Source organism: Ctenocephalides felis, unplaced genomic scaffold (assembly GCF_003426905.1).
Source record: "Ctenocephalides felis isolate EL2017-DRISC unplaced genomic scaffold, ASM342690v1 CF-g0.4_SCAFFOLD_01886, whole genome shotgun sequence".
NCBI lineage: Eukaryota > Metazoa > Arthropoda > Insecta > Siphonaptera > Pulicidae > Ctenocephalides > Ctenocephalides felis.
Window position 1 is genome coordinate 28,752,263 of NW_020538040.1, and position 4,069 is coordinate 28,756,331.

Genomic DNA, 4,069 nt, shown 5'->3' on the forward strand with positions numbered 1-4,069 from the left:
CTTTAGGGGCATGTATACCAACACAATAAAAAAAAAATTTTGACAATCAGACACTCCAGACCCGCGAAATTTAATTATTAGTAATTCCGGGTACTTTTTGAACACACCTCGTATTTAGAAATATAATCTAATTCTTCCATAACCAGTTAACTGTGGTGCTCCTATTAAACAGTGCACACAGTTTTGTGTTGTCAGATTCAAGATGAAATGCTGTTTTTTGGTAAAATGCACTTACAACTATTTATTTTATTCCGTCAGAACCTCTAACTATTATGAATACCAGTAATTGTTTTCACTGCACAAAAATCATTTTTCAAATTGGCAATTATTAAGAGTAAATAAGGTCCACTGTTTCTTATGAAAAATTATCAGGTGTGTTTATAGAGACGAAATGTCAAAGCGCGTAATTGCCGCGCCGCCGTCTAACGGATAAGCATTGGTACGGAACCCATAGAAATGTAACAAAAAATTATACTTATTGTTAAAATCTCTTTAAAATATCTGATAATTTGATATGCATATGTCGAATGATCATTTTTGACCGCCAAATGGCATTTTTTTTTACTTTTTTCATTGGATCTCCGAAACCGCTAGACCTGCCTTCATGAAAATTTGATCAATTCTTCATCTTGTCGATACAAGTAAAATGTCTTTTGAATTATTAAAATCGGACGCTCCGTTCTCTTAAAAACTGAGTTACCGTTTTCGGCACTTTTTGCCCCGCATCTTCGGAACGGCTACACCTGCCTTCGCCAAAAACTAATCAGCACGTCTCCTTATCAATACAAATCGAATGTTTTTTGAATCATTCAAATCGGTTGATCGGTGTTCCCGAAATCGTCGACGAAAATTTGTATCCGCACACACATACACACACGCACACACACATACACACACATCTTTCAACAAATATTCAGAAACCTTTGAAACGTAAAGATATATAAAAATTTTCATTTTTGATTTTTTTGCGATTACTATAACTTGCCCTACGGGAAGTTAAAAATATGTGTAGTTAATTTGAAATCAAATAAAAATTGTATTTGTTAAGTAGCATTTGAATAAAATTAAGAAAAATTTGAATAACAGAATTCGATTAGGTGAATTATATTATGAGTAAGAAGAGAAATATTGGAACTTGCTGAAATTAAAAGAAGAATGAAGCTAGAAGTTAAATAGAATAAGAAATTTGAAAAAGAGCAAGAATTGAAGAAAATAAGAAGAAGATAGAATGGAATACATACGTATATAGATTGAAAATGATATAAAAATTAGAATGTGAATAATTAAAAATGCTAGTAAATGGCTAAATGCTCAGAGTAAGCGAGACCAAATAAAATTAAAAAAAAAAATATGTTTTGATGATTATATTAGATTTAATGAATTAGATGTTTGAACAATATATATCTATTATATATCATAGAACAATATCGGAGCACATAATCGGTGTATAATATTGTTTTTAGGTAGGTCCACAAACATTGATCCAATAGTAGTCGTTGCATAGCGATAACCAAGATTATTTGAATTTTGACAATATAATTAAATCCATAATGTCAACTTGTTTTATCGATTATAATTTTCGCCAATATCATTTCTTTGTTTCAATGATCTGGTAATATTACCAATATCCAGATGGTATTCTTCCAAGAGTTCAAGAAAAATGCTATCCAATTAGTAAATGTCGAATCAACATTTACCATCTTGCTGTTTTAATATTGGTTTCAGATAGATCTACATACATTGGTCTAACGTAGTTACATTGTCCCAATCAAAATACATCCAATCTTATAGAATCTGAATCGAATAAATCGATGTCATCAATTGGATTTATCGATTATTTTCGTTAGTATGTCAATATTCCGCTTACACTGCAACTCTGCAACCCTTACGTCCGGCGAATGTTTCGTCTAGACACCGCGGGCTATTTGGAAACAGCCCTCGCTCCTTGGGGCCGAAATCGTTTGCCGATAATTTATTACATCTGCCGGAACGGAATCTGTCACCATGAACAGTTAATTAAATACGTATTGACGCGCTCGCAGTACACACAATACTGTTCCTCTATTGAGAATTCAAGTCAGAGGTGGCCAACGGTGAAGATCTTATTAAGACGAAATACTGATGACAGTCAGATGGTAAAAGTTTAGTTAGTATCTGATACTGATTTGATTTTTTTTCAATAAACTATTAATTGAACAAAATCGCTGTCATATCTCGTCATACAAAGCGTTCTGACAGTTCGCAATTGTTTTTTGTTTGCAATTGTCATTTTAACTAAAGAATTTTTTAAGAATGGATCCAAAGTTTAAATTTTGGAAAGGTGAGAAAGTACTCTGTTTCCATGGCCCTTTAATCTATGAAGCCAAATGCTTGAAGAGTTCTCTTACGAAGGAAAAAGAAATAAAATATTTGATACACTATGCAGTCTGGAATAAAAGTTGGGACGAGTGGGTTCCAGAAAGCAAGGTTTTGAAATACAATGAGACAAATTTGCAAATACAAAAAGAAGTTCAAAAGGCACATTTTTCACAATCTGAAAAACTTAAGAAAGCTGACACTTTTCTAACTAAGGAGAAAGAGAAAAAGGAAGGAACATCTAGATTTTCAACACCAAGTCAAGATGAAACTAGTGTCACACCAGCTTCATGGACTAAAAAATTAGCTACAACCTTATCCCAAGACTCAGTCGATGTTCCAAAGAAAAAACAAAGCAGAATTGATACTGGGGTTGAATCAGAAGAGCAGTTTAGGTCAAAAGTTGAAATAAAAATAAAAATACCAGATGAGCTACAACATTGGTTAGTCGATGATTGGGATGCAATTTGCAGACAAAAAAAACTGCTTGCATTGCCAGCAAGGAATACAGTTTCTCAAATCATTGATGACTACATACACCAAAAGCAAAGTAGTAAATCACACAACTCTAATAAAGAATCCGCTCTTGTGGAAGTAGCAAAAGGAATTTTAGAATATTTTAACGTCTCTCTAAGTTCCAAATTATTATATAAATTTGAAAGACCACAATATGCAGAAATTTTACAAAATTATCCCAACAAAAAGATGTCAGATATTTATGGTTCTATACATCTTTTGAGATTATTTGTTCGTTTGGGATCATTGCTAGCTTTTACTCAATTAGATGAAAAATCAATAGCAACCTTAACGGTTCACATACAAGACTTTTTGAAATATTTAGTGCAGAACAATGCAACATTATTCAACATGCAAAATTTTGTTGATGCCAGCCCTGACTATCATCGAAAAATATAGTTATAAATTTTATTTGCAGAGTAGATTAAGCATGCTTGAATTATATCTACAAATATATAAAATTTAGAAAATAAAATAAATATATGTTAAAGATGACCGAATGTTGATGTAATACACATATGTGGATTTAAACTTCATTTCTTAATTATATAATTGTGTTATTATTTGTTAGATTTTAACTCTTTCGCAACAAGATTATTTTTTACAGAAATGACACTACTGTACAAGCCAGCAAGCCGACCAAGTTACACATTTTAAGATTATATAAAAATAGATTTCTCAATAATTTAACTTGAACTGATAGATGATGAACAGCCGGCACACCCGATGTCGTCTACAGACGACACTGGTACGAACAGGTTGTCAAACGGATGTCGCCCATAGGCGACGCTCATAACAATCACTATTTTAAAAAAAAAAAATTATTTCTGGTTGAACACCACTGCTGTATACCATCCAGAATAGCACTATGTCCTCATCGATAGTACCATTACTATAACGTTTATGTGAAACGATTAAGATTCGCCAGATATTGTACAAAGAAGATAAATAGCGCCAGCCCTTCGGGAAAATTCTTGAAAATGATTGTAGTATCTGTTTTTGTTTAATGATTCAATTGGAAGTAGACAATTGATAATTGATTTATTTTATCAGATATAATAGCATTTTTATATGCCATAAACCCTTGTGTACACGATAACTGTAATTAATCCCTGAAGTGTGATTGACAAGTATACCCGTCATGAAAGAGTGACAAAATTTTGTATATATATATATATATATATATATATTATTTATA

At 32.0% G+C, this 4,069-nt stretch overlaps 1 pseudogene; it reads left to right on the forward strand.

The window, feature by feature from the left end:
* The first annotated feature begins 2,292 nt into the window (after nucleotides 1–2,292).
* LOC113378408 lies at nucleotides 2,293–3,270 on the forward strand (annotated as a pseudogene).
* Nucleotides 3,271–4,069: the final 799 nt, after the last annotated feature.